General features: G+C 38.7%; 1 non-coding gene across 1 annotated transcript; it reads right to left on the reverse strand.

Annotated features, from left to right (window-relative positions):
• Nucleotides 1-7107: 7107 nt before the first annotated feature.
• LOC112731567 (small nucleolar RNA R71) lies at nucleotides 7108-7215 on the reverse strand. Its single transcript, XR_003167340.1, has one exon. It is a non-coding gene; the product is annotated as a small nucleolar RNA R71 (small nucleolar RNA).
• Nucleotides 7216-23446: the final 16231 nt, after the last annotated feature.

Genomic DNA, 23446 nt, shown 5'->3' on the forward strand with positions numbered 1-23446 from the left:
GCCAAGATGTTTTAGGCTGACTTTGATTACCAGTTTGGGCCATCAAATCTCGAGCAAAGTATAGACTATTATATATTGCTGGAAAGCCCAGGATGTTTACTTTTCAACGCAATTGAGAGTGCACCGTTTGGTTTTTGTAGCTCCAGAAAATCCACTTCGAGTGCAGGGAGTTCAGAATCCAACAGCATCTGCAGTCCTTTTTCAGCCTCTGAATCAGATTTTTGCTCAGGTCCCTCAATTTCAGCCAGAAAATACCTGAAATTACAGAAAAACACACAAACTCATAGTAAATTCCAGAAATGTGATTTTTGAATAAAAACTAATAAAAATATAATAAAAAGTAACTAAAACATACTAAAAACTAAGTAAAAACAATGCCAAAAAGGGTATAAATTATCCGCTCATCACAACAGCAAACTTAAATTGTTGCTTGTCTCCAAGCAACTAAAAACAACATAGGATAAAAAGAAGAGAAAATACAATGAATTCCAAACTTATCAATGAAAATTAGTTTTAATTAGATGAGCGGGACTTGTAGACTTTTTGCTTCCTAACAGTTTTGGCATCTCACTTTATCCTTTGAAGTTCAGAATGATTGGCATCTATGGGAACTCAGAATTCAGATAGTGTTATTGATTCTCTTAGTTTAGTATGTTGATTCTTGAACACAGCTACTTTATGAGTCTTGGCCGTGACCCTAAGCATTTTGTTTTCCAGTATTACCACCGGATAAAAAAATGCCACAAACACATAACTGGGTGAACCTTTTCAGATTGTGACTCAGCTTTGCTAGAGTCCCCAGTTAGAGGTGTCCAGAGCTCTTAAGCACACTCTTTTTGCTTTGGACCACGACTTTAACCGCTCAGTCTCAAGCTTTTCACTTGACACCTTCATGCCACAAGCACATGGTTAGGGACAGCTTGATTTAGCCGCTTAGGCCAGGATTTTATTCCTGTGGGCCCTCCTATCCATTAATGCTCAAAGCCTTGGATCCTTTTTACCCTTGCCTTTTGGTTTAAAGGGCTATTGGCTTTTTCTGCTTGCTTTCTCTTTCTCTTTCTCTTTTTTTTTTCACAAATTTTTTTTGCCATATTTTTTTTCTGCAAGCTTTTCACTGCTTTTTCTTGCTTCAAGAATCAATTTTATGATTTTTCAGATTATCAATAACATTTCTCCTTTTTCATTATTCTTTCAAGAGCCAACAATTTTAACATTCATAAACAACAAATTCAAAAATATGCACTGTTCAAGCATTCATTCAGAAAATAAATAGTATTGCCACCACATCAAAATAATTAAACTAATTTCAAGATAGAATTCGAAATCATGCATTTCTAGTTCTTTTGCAATTAAAAATATTTTTCATTTAAGAAAGGTAATGGATTTATAGGACATTCATAGCTTTAAGGCATAGACACTAGACACTAATGATCATGTAATAAAGACACAAACATAGATAAAACATAAAACATAATTTTTGAAAAACAGAAAAATAAGAGCAAGAAAATTAAAGAACGGGTCCACCTTAGTGATGGCGGCTAGTTCTTCCTCTTGAAGATCTTATGGAGTGCTTGAGCTCCTTTATGTCTCTTCCTTGCCTTTGTTGCTCCTCCCTCATGGCCTTTTGGTCCTCTCTAATTTCATGGAGGAGGATGGAATGCTCTTGGTGCTCCATCCTTAGTTGTCCCATGTTAGAATTCAATTCTCCTAAGGAGGTGTTGATTTTCTCCCAATAGTTTTATGGAGGAAAATGCATCCCTTAAGGTATCTCAGGGATTTCATGATGAGGAACTTCCTCATGCTCTTGTTGAGGTCCATGAGTGGGCTCTCTTGTTTGCTCCATCTTTTTCTTAGTGATTAGCTTGTCTCCTTCAATGAGGGTGTCTCCCTCTATGGCAATTCCAGCTGAATTGCATAGGGTACAAAGATCCCTAGTTTCTCCATTACAAAGAGTGGCATGAGGTTTGTACTTGACCCAAGGTCACACAGAGCCTTATTAAAGGTCACGGTGGCTATGATGCAAGGTATTAAGAACTTCCCGGGATCCAGTTTCTTCTGAGGTAATTTCTGTTGAGCCAAGGTATTCAGTTCATTAATGAGCAATGGAGGTTCATCCTCCCAAGTCTCATTACCAAATAACTTGGCATTCAGCTTCATGATTGCTCCTAGATACTGAGCAACTTGCTCTTCAACAATGTCTTCATCCTCTTCAGAGGAAGAATACTCATCAGAGCTCATGAATGGCAACAGTAAGCTCAGTGGAATCTCTATGGTCTCTATATGAGCCTCAGATTCCTTTGGTTCCTTATTAGGGAACTCCTCAGTGGCCAGTGGACGTCCATTGAGGTCTTCCTCACTGGAATTCACTGCCTCTTCTTCCTCACTAGGTTCGGCCATGTTGGTTATATTTATGGCCTTGCACTCTCTCTTTGGATTCTCTTCTGTATTGCTTAGGAGAGTACTAGGAGGGGTTTCAGTCACTCTTTTACTGAGTTGACCTACTTGTGCCTCCAAATTTCTAATGGAGGACCTTGTTTCAGTCATGAAACTGAGAGTGGTCTTAGATAGATCAGAGACTATGGTTGCTAAGTCAGAGTAGCTCTGCTTAGAATTCTCTGTCTGTTGCTCAGTAGATGATGGAAAAGGCTTGCTATTGCTAAACATATTTCTCCCACCATTATTATTGAAGCCTTGATTAGGCTTCTGTTGATCCTTCCATGAGAAATTAGGATGATTCCTCCATGAAGGGTTATAGGTGTTTCCATAGGATTCTCCCATGTAATTCACCTCTTCCATTGCAGGATTCTCAGGGTCATAGGCTTCTTCTTCAGAGGAAGCTTCCTTAGTATTGCTTGATGCAGCTTGTATTTCAGTCAGACTCTGAGAAATCATATTGACTTGCTGAGTTAATGTTTTGTTCTGAGCCAATATGGCATTCAGAGTATCAATCTCCAGAACTCCTTTCTTCTGAGTCACTGATGAGCGGATAATTTATACGCTTTTTGGCATTATTTTTAGTATGTTTTTAGTAGGATCTAGTTACTTTTAGGGATGTTTTCATTAGTTTTTATGTTAAATTCATATTTTTGGAATTTACTATGAGTTTTTGTGTTTTTCTGTGATTTCAGGTATTTTCTGACTGAAATTGAGGGACTTGAGCAGAAATCAGATTCAGAGGTTGAAGAAGGACTGCTGATGCTGTTGGATTCTGACCTCCCTGCACTCAAAGTGGATTTTCTGGAGCTACAGAACTCGAAATGGCGCGCTTCGAATTGCGTTAAAAAGTAGATATCCAGAGCTTTCCGGAAATATATAATAGTTCATACTTTGGCCAAGAATAGATGACGCAAACTGGCGTTCAACGCCAGCTCTCTGCCCAATTCTGGCGTCCAGCGCCAGAAAAGGATCCAAAACCAGAGTTGAACGCCAGAAATGGCTCAAAACCTGGCGTTCAACTTCACAAATGGCCTCTGCACGTGGAAAGTTAAAGCTCAGCCCAAGCACACACCAAGTGGGCCCCGGAAGTGAATTTATGCATCAATTACTTACTCATGTAAACCCTAGTGACTAGTTTATTATAAATAGGACCTTTTACTATTGTATTAGGCATCTTTGGATGCCTGGTTCTTAGATCAGAGGGGCTGGCTATTCGGCCATGCCTGGACCTTTCACTTATGTATTTTTAACGGTAGAGTTTCTACACTCCATAGATTAAGGTGTGGAGCTCTGCTGTTCCTCAAAGATTAATGCAAAGTACTACTGTTTTCTATTCAATTCATCTTATTTCGCTTCTAAGATATTCATTCGTACTTCAATCTGAATGTGATGAACGTGACAATCATCATCATTCCCTATGAACACGTGCCTAACAACCACTTCCGTTCTACCTTCGACTGAATGAGTATCTCTTAGATCTCCTAACCAGAATCTTCGTGGTGTAAGCTAGAATGATGGCGGCATTCAAGAGAATCCGGAAAGTCTAAACCTTGTCTGTGGTATTCCGAGTAGGATTCAATGAATGAATGACTGTGACGAGCTCCTAACTCGCGATTTCAGGGCGTTAGTGACAGACGCAAAAGGATAGTAAATCCTATTCCAGCATGATCGAGAACCGACAGATGAATAGCCGTGCCGTGACAGGGTGCGTTGACCATTTTCACTGAGAGGATAAGATGAAGCCATTGACAAGGGTGATGCCTCCAGACGATTAGTCGTGCCGTGACAGGGCATTGGATCATTTTCCCGAGAGATGACCGAAAGTAGCCATTGACAGTGGTGATGTATCACATAAAGCCAGCCATGGAAAGGAGTAAGACTGATTGGATGAAGATAGCAGGAAAGCAGAGGTTCAGAAGAATGAAAGCATCTCCATTCGTTTATCTGAAATTCTCACCAATGATTTACATAAGTATTTCTATCCTTATTTTATTAATTATTATTCGAAAACACCATTATCAATTTATATCTGCCTAACTGAGATTTGCAAGGTGACCATAGCTTGCTTCATACCAACAATCTCTGTGGGATTCGACCCTTACTCACGTAAGGTATTACTTGGACGACCCAGTGCACTTTCTGGTTAGTTACACGGAGTTGTGAACCATGGTATTGGCGTCATGTTTTTTTTGGCGCCATTGCCAGGGAAAGAAAGAGCAATGAATTTTACATAATTAAAGTGTAATCACGAGTCCGTGCACCAAGTTTTTGGCGCCGTTGCCGGGGATTGTTCGAGTTTGGACAACTGACGGTTCATCTTGTTGCTCATATTAGGTAATTTTCTTTTTGTTTTCTTTTCAAAGATTTTTCAAAAATATTTCAAAATTTTCTCACTTGTTTTCGAAAAAAAAAAATGTTTTCAAAAATATTATTTTTCTTCAGAATTTTTAAGAATGAATTCTAGTGTTTCATGAAGCATGTTGAAGCCTATCTGGCTGTAAAGCCATACCCAAACTACTTTGGGATTGGCATTCAACTAATCACTCCAGTCCATGTAATTATATGCTAAAGCTTGGCTGGCTATTAAGCCATGCCTGCCCCTTTGATTGGAGCTTTAAGACTAACATGGCGAGATTCCTGGAATTCATATTAAAAATTTTGAAATTCTTATTTTTGTTTTTCAAATAATTTTCGAAAAAAAAAATACAAAAAAAAAATTAGAAAATCATAAAAATCAAAAATATTTTGTGTTTCTTGTTTGAGTCTTGAGTCATGTTATAAGTTTGGTGTCAATTGCATGTGCATCTTGCATTTTTTGAAAATTTCATGCATTCATAGTGTTCTTCATGATCTTCAAGTTATTCTTTGTCAGTCTTCTTGTTTGATCTTGATGTTTTCCTTGTTTTGTGTCTTTTCTTGTTTTACATGTACATTTTTTATTTATTAGAGTCTAAACATGAAAGATTTCTAAGTTTGGTGTCTTGCATGTTTTCTTTGCATTAAAAAAATCTTTTCAAAAATATGTTCTTGATGTTCATCATGATATTCACGGTGTTCTTGGTGTTCATCTTGACATTCATAGCATTCTTGCACACATTCATAGTTTTGATCTAAAATTGCCATGCATTGCATTATTTTTCTTGTTTTTCTCTCTCATCATAAAAATTCAAAAATAAAAAAAAATATCTTTCCCTTTTTCTCTCATCAAATTCGAAAATTTGGATTGACTTTTTCAAAAATTTTTAAAATCAAGTTGTTTCTTATGAGTCAAATCAAATTTTCAATTTGAAAATCTTATCTTTTTCAAAATCTTTTTCAAAAAAAAATCAAATCTTTTTCAAAATTATTAGTTATTTCCGAAAATTCCAAAAATATTTTTCAAAAATCTTTTTCTTATTTTTATATAAAATTTTCGAAAATAACTAATCAATTAATGTTTTGATTCAAAAATTTCAAGTTTGTTACTTGCTTGTTAAGAAAGATTCAAACTTTGAGTTCTAGAATCATATCTTGTGATTTCTTGTGAATCAAGTCATTAATTGTGATTTTAAAAATCAAATCTTTTTCAAAAACTAATTTCTATCATATCTTTTCAAAAATATCTTCTTATCTTATCTTTTTCAAAAATATCTTTTCAAAATATCTTTTCTAACTTCCTAACTTCTTATCTTTTCAAAATTGGTTTTCAAAATTTGTTTCAACTAACTAACTAACTTTTTGTTTGTTTCTTAACTTTTTCAAAACCACCTAACTAATTCTCTCTTTCTAATTTTCGAAAATATATTCCCTCTTTTTCAAAATTTCTTTTTAATTAACTAATTATTTTTAATTTTTATTTTTGATTTCAAAAAAATTTTCGAAGAAAAATACTAAACATTTTTCAAAAACTATTTTCAAAAATCACTAACTCTTTTTCAAAATAATTTTCGAAAAATTTCCCTCCCCCATCTTACTCTATTTATTCATTCATATCCTAACATCTCATCTCACATCTCTAGCCTCCTCACAGTTGTGTTTCTTCCATTATATTACATTCTTTGTCTCCCCCTCTTCTTCTACTCACACAGGGATCCCTATACTGTGGAATAAAGGATCTCTATTATTATTATTATTTTTCTGTGCCTTCTTCTTTGTCATATGAGCAGGAGCAAGGATAAGAACATTCTTGTGGAAGCAGATCCAGAACCTGAAAGGACTCTGAAGAGAAAATTAAGGGAAGCTAAAATACAACAATCCAGAGATAACCGTTTAGAAATTTTCGAACAGGCAGAGGAGATGGCAGCCGAAAATAATAATAATGTAAGGAAGATGCTTGGTGACTTTACTGCACCTAATTTCAATTTACATGGAAGAAGCATCTCCATTCCTGCCATTGGAGCAAACAACTTTGAGCTGAAACCTCAATTAGTTTCTCTGATGCAGCAGAACTGCAAGTTTCATGGACTTCCATCCGAAGATCCTTTTCAGTTCTTAACTGAATTCTTGCAGATATGTGATACTGTTAAGACTAATGGAGTAGATCCTGAAGTCTACAGACTCATGCTTTTCCCTTTTGCTGTAAGAGACAGAGCTAGATTATGGTTGGATTCTCAACCCAAAGACAGCCTGAACTCTTGGGATAAGCTGGTCACGGCTTTCTTAGCCAAGTACTTTCCTCCTCAAAAGCTGAGCAAGCTTAGAGCTGATGTTCAAACCTTCAGACAGAAAGAAGGTGAATCTCTCTATGAAGCTTGGGAAAGATACAAACAGTTAACCAAAAAGTGTCCTTCTGACATGCTTTCAGAATGGACCATCCTGGATATATTCTATGATGGTCTGTCTGAGTTATCTAAGATGTCATTGGATACTTCTGCAGGTGGATCCATTCACCTAAAGAAAACGCCTGCAGAAGCTCAAGAACTCATTGACATGGTCGCTAATAACCAGTTCATGTACACTTCTGAAAGGAATCCTGTGAGTAATGGGACGCCTATGAAGAAGGGAGTTCTTGAGGTTGATACTCTGAATGCCATATTGGCTCAGAATAAAATATTGACTCAGCAAGTCAATATGATCTCTCAGAGTCTGCATGGAATGCAAGCTGCATCCAACAGTACTCAAGAGGCATCTTCTGAAGAAGAAGCTTACGATCCTGAAAATCCTGCAATAGCAGAGGTAAATTATTTAGGTAAACCTTATGGAAACACCTATAACTCATCATGGAGAAATCATCCAAATTTCTCATGGAAGGATCAAAAGCCTCAACAAGGCTTTAATAATGGTGGAAGAAACAGGTTTAGCAATAGCAAACCTTTTCCATCATCCACTCAGCAACAGACAGAGAACTCTGAACAAAATGCTTCTAATTTAGCAAATCTAGTCTCTGATCTATCTAAGGCCACTGTAAGTTTCATGAATGAAACAAGGTCTTCCATTAGAAATCTGGAAGCACAAGTGGGCCAGCTGAGTAAAAGGATCACTGAAATCCCTCCTAGTACTCTCCCAAGCAATACAGAAGAGAATCCAAAAGGAGAGTGCAAGGCCATTGACATAAGCATCATGGCCGAACCTGTGAGGAGAGGAGAGGACGTGAATCCCAAGGAGGAAGACCTCCTGGGACGTCCAGTGGTCAATAAGGAGCTTCCCTCTGAGGAACCAAAGGACTCTGGGGCCCATCTAGAGACCATAGAGATCCCATTGAACCTCCTTATGCCCTTCATGAGCTCTGATGAGTATTCCTCTTCTGAAGAGAATGAGGATGTTACTGAAGAGCAAACTGCCAAGTTTCTTGGTGCAATCATGAAGCTAAATGCCAAATTATTTGGCATTGATACTTGAGAAGTTGAACCTCCTTTGTTCATCAATGAACTAAGTGATCTGGATCAACTGACATTGCCTCAGAAGAGACAGGATCCTGGAAAGTTCATAATACCCTGTACCATAGGCACCATGATCTATAAGGCTCTGTGTGACCTTGGTTCAGGAATAAACCTCATGTCCCTCTCTGTAATAGAGAAACTGGGAATCTATGGGGTGCAAGCTGCTAAAATCTCATTAGAGATGGCAGACAGCTCAAGAAAACAGGCCTATGGACAAGTAGAGGACGTGTTAGTAAAGGTTGAAGGCCTTTACATCCCTGCTGATTTCATAGTCCTGGATACTGGAAAGGAAGAGGATGAATCCATCATCCTAGGAAGACCTTTCCTGGCCACAGCAAGAGCTGTGATTGATCTTGACAGAGGTGAAATATTCCTTCAATGGAATGAGAACTCCCTTATGTTTAAAACTCAAGGATCTCCCTCTGCAACCATGGAGAGGAAGCAGAAAAAGCTTCTCTCCAAGCAGAGTCAACCAGAGCCCCCACAGTCAAACTCCAAGATTGGTGTTGGGAGGCCACAACCAAACTCTAAGTTTGGTGTTGGAGAGTCTCAACAAAGCTCTGCACATCTGTGAGGCTCCATGAGAGCCCACTGTCAAGCTATTGACATTAAAGAAGCGCTTGTTGGGAGGCAACCCAATGTTTATTTATCTAACTATATTTTTCTTAGTTATGTGTCTTTATAGGTTCATGATCATGAGGAGTCACAAAATAAATATAAAAATTGAAAACGAAATCAAAAACAGCAGAAGAAAAATCACACCCTGGAGAAGCATCTGTCTGGCGTTCAAACGCCAGAACAGAGCATAGTTCTGGCGCTGAACGCCCAAAATGGGAGCATCCTGGTGCTGAACGCCCAGAACAAGCATGGTTCTGGCGTTCAACGCCAGAAATGGCAGCAAAGGGGCGTTGAACGCCCAAAATGGGCACCAACCTGGCGCTGAACGCCCAGAGTTGTGTGCAAGGGCATTTTACATGCCTAAATTGGTGCAGGGATGTAAATGCCTTGACACCTCAGGATCTGTGGACCCCACAGGATCATCTCAGGATCTGTGGACCCCACAGGATCCCCACCTACCTCATCATCTCTCTTTCCATTCATGATCATCCCTTCTTTTTTTCCATTTACCACTCACATCCATACACCCACTACCTTCAAAAATTCAACATCTCTCTCCCACCCAATCCCACCCATATGGCCGAATACACACTCCCATCCATCTCCTCCATATCTTCTTCTTATTTTTCTATTCTTTCTTCTTTTGCTCGAGGGCGAGCAACATTCTAAGTTTGGTGTGGTAAAAGCATAGCTTTTTTGTTTTTTCCATAACCATTGATGGCACCTAAGGCCAGAGAAACCTCTAGAAAGAGGAAAGGGAAGACAAAAGCTTCCATCAAGGGTCTATAGCTCAGTGGTAGAACATTTGACTGCAAATCAAGAGATCCCTGAGATACCTCAAGGGATACATTTTCTTCCACCCAATTATTGGAAGCAACTAAAGGTGGAACATCAAGAGCACTCCATCATCCTTCATGAAATCAGAGAAGATCTAAAAGCACTGAAGGAGGAGCAACAAAGGCAAGGAAGAGACATAGAAGAGCTCAAGGACATTATTGATTCCTCAAGAAGGAAATGCCACCATCACTAAGGTGGATTCATTCCTTGTTCTTAATTCTTCTGCTTTTCATTTTCTATGTTATGTGCTTATCTATGTTTGTGTCTTCATTACATGATCATTAGTAGTTAGTAACTTTGTCTTAAAGTTATAAATGTCCTATAAATCCATCACCTCTCTTAAATGAAAAATGTTTTAATTCAAAAGAACAAGAAGTACATGAGTTTCGAATTTATCCTTGAACTTAGTTTAATTATATTGATGTGGTGACAATGCTTCTTGTTTTCTGAATGTATGCTTGAACAGTGCATATGTCTTTTGAAGTTGTTGTTTAAGAATGTTAAATATGTTGGCTCTTGAAAGAATGATGACTAGGAGACATGTTATTTGATAATCTGAAAAATCATAAAAATGATTCTTGAAGCAAGAAAAAGCAGCATAGAACAAAGCTTGCAGAAAAAAAAATAGGCGAAAAAAAAATAGAAAGAAAAAGAAAAAGCAAGCAGAAGAAGCCAAAGCTCTTAAAACCAAGAGGCAAGAGCAAAAAGCCAATAACCCTAAAAACCAAAAGGCAAGGGCAATTAAAAAGGACCCCAAGGCTTTGAGCATCAGTGGATAGGAGGGCCTAAAGGAATAAAATCCTGGTCTAAGCGGCTAAACCAAGCTGTCCCTAACCATGTGCTTGTGGCGTGTAGGTGTCAAGTGAAAACTTGAGACTGAGCGGTTAAAGTCAAGGTCCAAAGCAAAAAAAAAAAAAAAAAGAGTGTGCTTAAGAACCCTGGACACCTCTAATTGGGGACTTTAGCAAAGCTGAGTCACAATCTGAAAAGGTTCACCCAATTATGCGTCTGTGGCATTTATGTATCCGGTGGTAATACTGGAAAACAAAATGCTTAGGGCCACGGCCAAGACACATAAAGAAGCTGTGTTCAAGAATCATCATACTAAACTAAGAGAGTCAATAACACTATTCGAAATCTGAAGCTCCTATAGATGCCAATCATTCTGAACCTCAATGGATAAAGTGAGATGCCAAAACTATTCAAGAGGCAAAAAGCTATAAGTCCCGCTCATATGATTGAAGCTCTGTTTCATTGATAGTTTGGAATTTATAGTATATTCTATTCTTTTTATCCTTTTTTGATTTTCAGTTGCTTGGTGACAAGCAACAATTTAAGTTTGGTGTTGTGATGAGCGGATAATTTATACGCTTTTTGACATTGTTTTTAGTATGTTTTTAGTAGGATCTAGTTACTTTTAGGGATGTTTTTAATAGATTTTGTGTTAAATTCACATTTCTGGACTTTACTATGAGTTTGTGTGTTTTTCTGTGATTTCAGGTATTTTCTGGCTGAAATTGAGGGACTTGAGCAGAAATCAGATTCAGAGGTTGAAAAAGGACTGCTGATGCTGTTGGATTCTGACCTCCCTGCACTCAAAGTGGATTTTCTGGAGCTGCAGAACTCGAAATGGCGCGCTTCCAATTGCGTTGGAAAGTAGACATCCAGGGCTTTCCAGCAACATATAATAGTCCATACTTTGGCCAAGAATTGACGACGTAAACTGGCGTTCAACGCCAGCTTTCTACCCAAATCTGGCGTCCAGCGCCAGAAAAGGATCCAAAACCAGAGTTGAATGCCCAAACTGGCACAAAAACTGGCGTTCAACTCCACAAATGGCCTCTGCACGTGCAACACTTAAGCTCAGCCCAAACACACACCAAGTGGGCCCCGGAAGTGGATTTATACATCAAATACTTACTCATGTAAACCCTAGTAGCTAGTTTATTATAAATAGGACCTCTTACTATTGTATTAGACATCTTTGGATTACCTTATGATCCTTTGATCACGTTTTAGGGGGCTGGCCATCTCGGCCATGCCTGGACCTTCACTTATGTATTTTTAACGGTAGAGTTTCTACACTCCATAGATTAAGGTGTGGAGCTCTGCTGTTCCTCAAAGATTAATGCAAAGTACTACTATTTTCTATTCAATTCTTCTTATTTCGCTTCTAAGATATGCATTCGCACCCAAGAACGTGATGAAGGTGATGATTATGTGTGACGCTCATCATCCTTCTCCCTTATGAACGCGTGCCTGACAAACACTTCCGTTCTACATGAATTAAGCTAGAATGAATATCTCTTAGATCTCCTAACCAGAATCTTCGTGGCGTAAGCTAGAATGATGGCGGCATTCAAGAGAATCTGGAAGGTCTAAACCTTGTCTGTGGTATTCCGAGTAGGATTCAATGATTGAATGACTGTGACGAGCTCCTAACTCGCGATTGCAGGGCGTTAGTGACAGACGCAAAAGGATAGTAAATCCTATTCCAGCATGATCGAGAACCGACAGATGAATAGCCGTGCCGTGACAGGGTGCGTGAGCATATTATTCACTGAGAGGATAAGATGAAGCCATTGACAAGGGTGATGCCTCCAGACGATTAGCCGTGCCGTGACAGGGCATTGGATCATTTTCCCGAGAGATGACCGAAAGTAGCCATTGACAGTGGTGATGTATCACATAAAGCCAGCCATGGAAAGGAGTAAGACTGATTGGATGAAGATAGCAGGAAAGCAGAGGTTCAGAGGAATGAAAAGCATCTCCATTCGCTTATCTGAAATTCCTACCAATGAATTACATAAGTATCTCTATCCCTATTTTATTATATAATATTCAAAAACACCATTATCACTTTATATCTGCCTGACTGAGATTTACAAGGTGACCATAGCTTGCTTCATACCAACAATCTCCGTGGGATTCGACCCTTACTCACGTAAGGTATTACTTGGACGACCCAGTGCACTTGCTGGTTAGTTGTATCGAAGTTGTGACAATCATGAATTAAGATCAGAGCACCAAGCTTTGGAGCCATTACCAGGATTTGTTCGAGCCTGGAGATCACAATTTCGTGCACCACTTGGGAAGTTGAACCTCCCTTGTTCATCAATGAACTAAGTGATCTGGATCAACTGACATTGCCTCAGAAGAGACAAGATCCTGGAAAGTTCATAATACCCTGTACCATAGGCACCAGGATCTTTAAGGCTCTGTGTGACCTTGGTTCAGGAATAAATTTCATGCCCCTCTCTGTAATGGAGAAACTGGGAATCTATGAGGTGCAAGCTGCTAAAATCTCATTAGAGATGGCAGACAATTCAAGAAAATAGGCCTATGGACAAGTAGAGGATGTGTTAGTAAAGGTTGAAGGCCTTTACATCCCTACTGATTTCATAGTCTTGGATACTGGAAAGGAAGAGGATGAATCCATCATCCTAGGAAGACCTTTCCTAGCCACAGCAAGAGCTGTGATTGATGTTGACAGAGGTGAATTAGTCCTTCAATTGAATGGGGACTCCCTTGTGTTTACAACTCAAGGTCATCCTTCTGTCAACATAGAGAGGAAGCATAAAAAGCTTCTCTCAAAACAGAGTCAACCAGAGCCCCCACAGTCAAACTCTAAGTTTGGTGTTGGGAGGCCACAACCAAACTCTAAGTTTGGTGTTGAACTCCCATATCCAAACTCTAAGTTTGGTGTTGGAGAGTCTCAACAATGCTCTGAACATCTGTGAGGCTCCATGAGAGCCCACTGTCAAGCTATTGACATTAAAGAAGCGCTTGTTGGGAGGCAACCCAATTTTTATTTATCTAACTATATTTTTCTTAGTTATATGTCTTTATAGGTTCATGATCATGTGGAATCACAAAATAAACAAAAAATTTAAAAACGGAATCAAAAACAGCAGAAGAAAAATCACACCCTGGAGGAGCATCTGCCTGGTGTTCAACGCCAGAACAGGGCATGGTTCTGGCGCTGAACGCCCAAAATGGGCAGTATCCTGGCGCTGAACGCCCAGAACAAGCATGGTTCTGGCGTTCAACGCCAGAAATGGCAACAAATGGGCGTTGAACGCCCAAAATGGGCACCAACCTGGCGCTGAACGCCCAGAGTTGTGTGCAAGGGCATTTTGCATGCCTAAATAGGTGCAGGGATGTAAATGCCTTGACACCTCAAGATCTGTGGACCTCACCGGATCATCTCAGGATCTGTGGACCCCACAGGATCCCCACCTTCCTTCCTCATAATCCTAGTTTTTTCCACATCTTCTTCTTCATCTATTCCTTCTTCTTTTGCTCGAGGGCGAGAAACATTCTAAGTTTGGTGTGGTAAAACAATTATGTAAAGGATCTATAGCTCAGTGGTAGAACATGTGGCTGCAAATCAAGAGATCCCTGAGATACCTCAGGGGATGCACTTCCCTCCACATAATTATTGGAAGCAACTGAGGATAGAAATACCAAAAATCACTAGGAATCAAGCCACAAAGGCAAGGAAGAGACATAGAAGAGCTCAAAAACATCATTGTAACACCATCATCACTAAGGTGGATTCATTCCTTGCTCTTATTTCTTCTGTTTTTCGTTTTCTATGTTATGGTGCTTATCCATGTTTGTGTCTTCATTACATGATCATTAGTAGTTAGTAACTATGTCTTAAAGATATGAATGTCCTATGAATCCATCACCTCTCTTAAATGAAAAATGTTTTAATTCAAAAGAACAAGAAGTACATGAGTTTTGAATTTATCCTTGAACTTAGCTTAATTATATTGATGTGGTGGCAATGCTTCTTGTTTTCTGAATGTATGCTTGAACAGTGCATATGTCTTTTGAAGTTGTTGTTTAAGAATGTTAAATATGTTGGCTCTTGAAAGAATGATGACTAGGAGACATGTTATTTGATAATCTGAAAAATCATAAAAATGATTCTTGAAGCAAGAAAAAGCAACAAAGAACAAAGCTTGCAGAAAAAAAAAATAGGCAAAAAAAAAAATAGAAAGAAAAAGAAAAAGCAAGCAGAAAAAGCCAAAGCTCTTAAAACCAAGAGGCAAGAGCAAAAAGCCAATAACCCTTAAAACCAAAAGGCAAGGGCAAATAAAAAGGATCCTAAGGCTTTGAGCATCAGTGGATAGGAGGGCCTAAAGGAATAAAATCCTGGTCTAAGCGGCTAATCCAAGCTGTCCCTAACCATGTGCTTGTGGCGTGTAGGTGTCAAGTGAAAACTTGAGACTGAGCGGTTAAAGTCAAGGTCCAAAGCAAAAAAAAAAAGAGTGTACTTAAGAACCCTGGACACCTCTAATTGGGGACTTTAGCAAAGCTGAGTCACAATCTGAAAAGGTTCACCCAATTATGTGTCTGTGGCATTTATGTATCCGGTGGTAATACTGGAAAACAAAGTGCTTAGGGCCACGGCCAAGACTCATAAAGAAGCTGTGTTCAAGAATCATCATACTGAACTAGGAGAATCAATAACACTATCTGAACCCTGAGTTCCTATAGATGCCAATCATTCTGAACCTCAATGGATAGAGTGAGATGCCAAAACTATTCAAGAGGCAAAAAGCTATAAGTCCCGCTCATATGATTGAAGCTATGTTTCATTGATAGTTTGGAATTTATAGTATATTCTCTTCTTTTTATCCTATTTGATTTTCAGTTGCTTGGGGACAAGCAACAATTTAAGTTTGGTGTTGTGATGAGCGGATAATTTATACGCTTTTTGGCATTGTTTTTAGTATGTTTTTAGTAGGATCTAGTTACTTTTAGGGATGTTTTCATTAGTTTTTATGTTAAATTCACATTTCTGGACTTTACTATGAGTTTGTGTGTTTTTCTGTGATTTCAGGTATTTTCTGACTGAAATTGAGGGACTTGAGCAGAAATCAGATTCAGAGGTTGAAGAAGGACTGCTGATGCTGTTGGATTCTGACCTCCCTGCACTCAAAGTGGATTTTCTGGGGCTACAGAACTCGAAATGGCGCGCTACCAATTGCGTTGAAAAGTAGACATCCAGGGCTTTCCGGCAATATATAATAGTCCATACTTTTGCCAAGAATAGATGACACAAACTGGCGTTCAACGCCAGCTCTCTACCCAATTCTGGCGTCCAGCGCCAGAAAAGGATCCAAAACCAGAGTTGAACGCCAGAAATGGCTCAAAACCTGGTGTTCAACTCCACAAATGGCCTCTGCACGTGGAAAGTTAAAGCTCAGCCCAAGCACACACCAAGTGGGCCCCGGAAGTGAATTTATGCATCAATTACTTACTCATGTAAACCCTAGTGACTAGTTTATTATAAATAGGACCTTTTACTATTGTATTAGGCATCTTTGGATGCCTGGTTCTTAGATCAGAGGGGCTGGCCATTCGGCCATGCCTGGACCTTTCACTTATGTATTTTTAACGGTAGAGTCTCTACACTCCATAGATTAAGGTGTGGAGCTCTGCTGTTCCTCAAAGATTAATGCAAAGTACTACTGTTTTCTATTCAATTCATCTTATTTCGCTTCTAAGATATTCATTCGTACTTCAATCTGAATGTGATGAACGTGACAATCATCATCATTCCCTATGAACGCGTGCCTGACAACCACTTCCGTTCTACCTTCGACTGAATGAGTATCTCTTAGATCTCCTAACCAGAATCTTCGTGGTGTAAGCTAGAATGATGGCGGCATTCAAGAGAATCCGAAAAGTCTAAACCTTGTCTGTGGTATTCCGAGTAGGATTCAATGAATGAATGACTGTGACGAGCTCCTAACTCGCGATTGCAGGGCGTTAGTGACAGACGCAAAAGGATAGTAAATCCTATTCCAGCATGATCGAGAACCGACAGATGAATAGCCGTGCCGTGACAGGGTGCGTTGACCATTTTCACTGAGAGGATAAGATGAAGCCATTGACAAGGGTGATGCCTCCAGACGATTAGCCGTGCCGTGACAGGGCATTGGATCATTTTCCCGAGAGATGACCGAAAGTAGCCATTGACAGTGGTGATGTATCACATAAAGCCAGCCATGGAAAGGAGTAAGACTGATTGGATGAAGATAGCAGGAAAGCAGAGGTTCAGAGGAATGAAAGCATCTCCATTCGCTTATCTAAAATTCTCACCAATGATTTACATAAGTATTTCTATCCTTATTTTATTAATTATTATTCGAAAACAGCATTATCAATTTATATCTGTCTAACTGAGATTTGCAAGGTGACCATAGCTTGCTTCATACCAACAATCTCCGTGGGATTCGACCCTTACTCACGTAAGGTATTACTTGGACGACCCAGTGCACTTGCTGGTCAGTTACACGGAGTTGTGAACCATGGTATTGGCGTCATGTTTTTTTTGGCGCCATTGCCAGGGAAAGAAAGAGCAATGAATTTTACATAATTAAAGTGTAATCACGATTCCGCGTACTAGTCACCCTATTATTTACAGGATTTCTTTCAGAAGTATACATGAACTGGTTATTTGCAACCATTTCAATGAGTTCCTGGGCTTCTGCAGGCATCTTCATCAGATCAAGAGATCCACCAGCCGAGTGATCCAATGACATCTTGGACAATTCGAACAGACCATCATAGAATATACATATGATGCTCCATTCTGAAAGCATGTCAGAAAGACACCTTCTAATCAATTGCTTGTATCTTTCCCAAGCTTCATAGAGGGATTCACCTTCCTTCTGTCTGAAGGTTTGGACTTCCACTCTAAGCTTGCTCAATTTTTGAGGTGAAAATAATTTGGCCAAGAAAGCATTGACCAACTTTTCCCAAGAGTTTAGGCTATCTTTAGGTTGTGAGTCCAACCATGTCCTAGCTCTATCTCTTACTGCAAAAGGGAAAAGCATAAGTCTGTAGACCTCAGGATTAACCCCATTGGTCTTAACAGTGTCACAGATTTGCAAGAATTCAGCTAAGAACTGGTGAGGATCTTCCAAGGGAAGTCCATGAAACTTGTAATTCTGCTGCATTAGAGAAACTAATTGAGGCTTAAGCTCAAAGTTGTTTGCTCCAATTGCAGGAATTGAGATGCTCCTTCCACAGAAGTCAGAAGAGGGTGCAATAAAGTTACCAAGCATCTTCCTTGCATCTCCACCATTGTTGTTATTTTCGGCTGCCATCTCTACTTCTTTTTCAAAAATTTCTGTTAGGTCCACTCCAGAGTTTTGTACTTTAGCTTCTCTTAGATTCCTCTTTAGAGTCCTTTCAGGTTCAGGATCAGCTTCAACAAGAATGTTCTTATCCTTGTTCCTGCTCATATGAAAAAAAAAAAGAGCAGAAAAGAATAGGAATCCTCTATGTCACAGTATAGAGATTCCTTTATGTGAGTAGAAGAAGAGAAGAATAGAAGAATGAGGTAAGGAGAAGATAAGAAGAATTCGAACACAGAGAGAGGGGGAGGGTTCGAATTTTTAAGAAGAAGAGTGTTAGTAAATAAATAAAATAAATAGAAAGAGATGAGAGGGAGAAGAAATTCGAATATTAATTTAAAAGAAAAGAAAAATATTTTTGTTTTTATTTTAATATTTAGTTATAATTCGAAATTTAAGAAGAGAATTAAAATTAAATTAAAATTTAAAACAATTAGTTAATTAAAAAGAATTTTGAAAAAGAGGTTAGTGATTTTCGAGAATTGGAGAGAGAAAAGTAGTTAAGTGGTTTTGAAAAAAATAAGAAATAGTAAAACAAACAAAAAGTCAAGTAGTTAATTGAAAAAGATTTGAAAATCAATTTTGAAAAGATAAGAAGTTAGAAAGAGATTTTGAAATTAAGTTTTGAAAAAGATATAATTGAAAGTTATTTTGAAAAAGATTTGAAAAGAAAATTAAAATTAAAAAAAAGATTTGATTTTTGAAATTAAAGTTGATTACTTGACTAACAAGAAACTAAAAGATATGATTCTAGAATTTAAAGATTGATCCTTTCTTAATAGGCAAGTAACAACTTGAAATTTTTTTGAATCAAAATATTAAATGTTAGTAATAAATTCGAAAAACAGGAAACAAAAATAAGAAAAAGATTTTGAAAATTAATTTTTGGGATTTTTGAAAATATGAAAGAAAAAATGAAAAAGATTTGAAAAATATAGAATTTTTAAATTGAAATTTTGACTTGACTAATGAGAAACAATTGAATTTTAAAAATTTTTTACCACATCAAACCAAAATTTCGAAAATTATGAGCAAAATAAGGGAAAGATATATTTTTTTATTTTTGAATTTTTAATAAGGAGAGAGAAAAACAATAAAAAGATACAAAACAAAAAAAATTCAAGATCAAATAAAAAATCATGCAAGAACACTTTTAATGTCAAGATGAACACTAAGGACACTTTGAAGATCATGATGAACATCAAGAACATATTTTGGAAAATTTTTAAGAAAAGAAAAGCATGTAAGACACCAAACTTAAAAATTTTTAAACTTTAGACACTAATAATTAAAAAATGCATATGAAAAACAAGAAAATACACAAAACAAGAAAAACTAAAGATCAAACAAGAAAAATCATCAAGAACAATTTGAAGATCAAGAAAGAACACATGATGAATTTTCGAAAATTTAAAGAAAATTAAAAGCATGTAATTGACACCAAACTTAAAATTTGACACTAAGCTCAAACAAAAAACACAAAATTTTTGGTTTTTATGGTTTTATTAATTTTTTTTTTGTATTTTTCGAAAATAATTTGGAAAAGAAAAAAAAGAAATTCAAAATTTTTAATAAGAATTCTAGGAATCATGCAATGTTAGTCTAAAGCTTCGGTCCAAAAATTTAGACATGACTAAATAGCCAGCCAAGCTTTATGTGAAAGTTTCGGTCGAAAAGATTAGACATGGCCAAATGGCTAGCCAAGCTTCATCATACAAATACAGACATACAACAGCCAATTAGATGGAAATCCAAAGGCTCCTGCCATGATAAGTGAAAGCCTCGGTCCGAAAGATTAGACATGGCTTGACAGCTAGCCAGGCTTTAACAGATCATGATGAAACTTTAGAATTCATTCTTAAAAATTCTAAAGAATAAAATAAAATAAATTTTTTTTCGAAAATTAAAAATAGAAGCTTAAACATAAAATAAAATTACCTAATCTGAGCAACAAGATGAACTGTCAGTTGTCCAAACTCGAACAATCCCCGGCAACGGTGCTAAAAACTTGGTACACGAAATCGTGATCTCAACACTTCTTCACAATTCCGCGTAACTAACCAGCAAGTGCACTGGGTCGTCTAAGTAATAAACCTTATGTGAGTAAGGGTCGATCCCACGGAGATTGTCGGCTTGAAGCAAGCTATGGTAATCCTTGTAAATCTCAGTCAGACGGATTCAAATGGTTATGAAGTTTTGATAATTAAAATATAAATGAAACATAAAATAAAATAAAGTTACTTATGTAATTCACTGGTGGGATTTTCAGATAAGCGTATGGAAATGCTTTGTTGCTTCTGAGCCTCTGCTTTCCTATTGCCTTCTTCCAACCATGCGTTACCTCTTTCCATGGCAAGCTGTAAGATCCTCTTAGTGAAAATGGTCCTCTACGGTTTCTGCACGGCTAATCAACTTTTGGATTTCTCGTCTCAGATGAAAAATACCAGGTACAGCTACCACATGGCTAATCATCTGTCAGTTCCCGCTAGCATCGGAATAGAATCTATTGATCCTTTTGCACACTGTCAGTTGCATCCAACATTCGCAGGTTTGAATATCTTTACAGTCATCCCCTCCTGGATCCTACTCGGAATACCACAGACAAGGTTTAGACTTTCTGGATCCCAAGAATGGCTGCCAATAATTCTAGCCTATACCACGAAGACACTAATCTCACGGACTCGATCCGTGTATTAGATATCCAAGAGAGTATACTCCAGCTGTCTTCCAATGACTACATTGAACATCATGTAGACCGCTTTGTGGTTGTCAGGAACGCGATCTTGGCTAAGCGAGTAACGAAGATTGGGTGATTGTCACGGGTCACCCCTTCATTCTGACTTAACTGAATTAAGTACGAGAGTATATCTTGGAGAAGAAGTAGGCGTGAATTGAAGGAAAAACAGTAGTAATTGCATTAATTCATGAAGAACAGTAGAGCTCCACACCTTAATCTATGGGGTGTAGAAACTCCACCATAGAAAATACATAAGTGAAAAAGGTCTAGGCATGGCCGTGAGGGAAGGGAGGGGGAGCGAGGGAGAGGGGATAAAAAGGAAAGAGAGGGAGAGAGAGGGAGATAAATTGGAGAGAGGGGAGGGGAAGAAAGAGGAGAAGGAGAGAGAGGAAGAAAGAGGGGGAGAGAGAGAGGAGGGAGAGGAGAGAGAGAGAAAGAGAGAGAAAGAAAAGGGGAGAGCGAGGAAAAGGAGGGAGAGAGAGAGAGAGAGGAAGAGAGAAGGGAGGAAAAAGAGAGTGAGAGAGAGAGAGAGAGAGAGAGAGAAAGAGAGAGAAGGGGGAAGGGAGGGGGAGCGAGGGAAAGGGGAGAAAAAGGAAAGAGAGGCAGAGGAAATGGAAAGAGAGAGAAAGAGAGAGAGAGAGAGAGAGAGAGAGGAGGGGAAGAAAGAGGAGAAGGAGAGAGAGAGAGAGAGAAAGAGAGAGAGAGAGGAAGAAAGAGGGGAGAGAGAGAGAAAGAAAAGGGGAGAGCGAGGAAAAGGAGGGAGAGAGAGAGAGAGAGAGAGAGAGAGAGAGAGAGAGAGAGAGGAAGAGAGAATGGAGGAGAGAGAGAGGAATGAAGGGGGAGAGAGAGGGAGAGAGAGAGACAGAGGGTGGGAAGGGAGGGGGAGCGAGGGAAAGGGGAGAAAAAGGATAGAGAGGGAGAGGAAATAGAGAGAGAGAGAGAAAGAGAGAGAGAGAGAGAGAGAGAGGAGGGGAAGAAAGAGGAGAAGGAGAGAGAGAGAGAGGAAGAAAGAAGGGAGAGAGAGAGAGAGAGGAGGTAGAGAGAAAGAAAAGGGGAGAGCGAGGAAAAGGAGAGAGAGAGAGAGAGAGAGAGAGAGAGAGAGAGAGAGAGAGAGAGAGAGGAAGAGAGAATGGAGGAAAGAGAGAGAGAGAGAGAGAGAGAGAGACGAAGAGAGATGGGAGGGAGAGAGAGGAGGAAGAGGAGAGAGAGATAAAGAAAGGGGAAGAGAGAGGGAAAGGAGGGAGAGAGAGGAGAGGGAGAAAGAGGAGGAGAGAGAGAGGGAAAGGAGAGAGAAGGGGAGAGAGGAAAAGGAGAGAGAGAGAGATATAGAGACAGGGCGAGAGAGAGAGAGAGAGAGAGAGAGAGAGAGAGAGAGAGAAGGGAGAGAGAGAGAGAGAGGAGGAAAGGGGGAGAGAGAGAAGGAGGGAGACACAGAGAGAGAGGGAGAGAAGGAAGAAAGAGAAAAGAGAGAGAGAAGGGAGAGAGGAGGAGAGAGAGAGTGAAGGGAGAGAGAGAGAGAGAAAGAGTATGTAAAAACTAATTTTAGAGTTTAAATAAAACCAGTTTTAATTTGGTTTAAAACTAAACTGAACCATAAAAATTGGTTTTTAATAAACTGGTTTTCATAAAAACTATGGTTTTAGTTCAATTTTTTATTTAAAAAAACTGGTTTATTTAAAACAGTTTCAGTTCAGTTTCAATTCAGTTAAGTGAAACCAGTTTTTTTGCACACCCCTATTTCCAACGCAATTAAGAGCACACCAATTGTGCTTTTCTAGCTACAGAAAATCCACTTCGAGTGCAAGGAGGTTAGAATCCAACAGCATCTGCAGTCCTTTTTCAGCCTCTGAATTAGATTTTTGCTCAGGTCCCTCAATTTCAACCAAAAAATACCTAAAATTACTAAAAAACACACAAACTCATAGTAAAGTCCAGAAATGTGATTTTTGAATAAAAACTAATAAAAATATAATAAAAAGTAACTCAAACATACTAAAACCTAAGTAAAAACAATGCCAAAGAGGGTATAAATTATCTGCTCATCAGTGTGCTCCCTTCCATGGCAAGTTGTATGTTGGTGGATCACCGTTGTCAATGGCTACCATCTGTCCTCTTAGTGAAAATGGTCCAGGCACGGCTTCTGTATGGCTAATCATTTGTCGGATCTCTCGTTTCGGATGAAAAATACCAGGCACAGCTACCGCACAGCTAATCATCTATCGGTTCTCACTTGTGTCGGAATAGGATCTCTCTACCCTTTTGCACACTGTCACTACGCCCAACATTCGTGAGTTTGAAGCTTGTTTGTTCTAGCCTTTACCACGAAGGTTCTGATCTCTTTGAGTTCAACTGCTCTTTTGTCAGGAGATGCAAGTCAAAGTCACAAACCAGAGGCCTAAGAGATTATACTCCAACTGTCATCCAATGACTACGTTGAACATCATGTAGACCGCTTGTGGTTGTCAGGCACGCGGATCTTGGCTAAGCGAGTAATGAAGATAGTAGGTGATTATCACGGGTCACCCCTTCATTCTGACTTAACTGAATTAAGAACGAGAGTATATCTTGGAGAAGAGACATGCGTTAATTGAAAGAGAAACAATAGTACTTTCATTAATTCATGAAGAACAACAGAGCTCCGCACCTTAATCTATAAGGTGTAGAAACTCCACCGTAGAAAATACATAAGAGAAAAATGTCTTGGCATGGCCATGTGGCCAGCCTCCAAATGTGAAAAATGGCATAAGATGATAAAAATCTAAATACAATAGGAAAGACTAGTATGTATACTAAACTAGTTA

This window comes from Arachis hypogaea, chromosome 12 (genome assembly GCF_003086295.3).
Source record: "Arachis hypogaea cultivar Tifrunner chromosome 12, arahy.Tifrunner.gnm2.J5K5, whole genome shotgun sequence".
Lineage (NCBI taxonomy): Eukaryota > Viridiplantae > Streptophyta > Magnoliopsida > Fabales > Fabaceae > Arachis > Arachis hypogaea.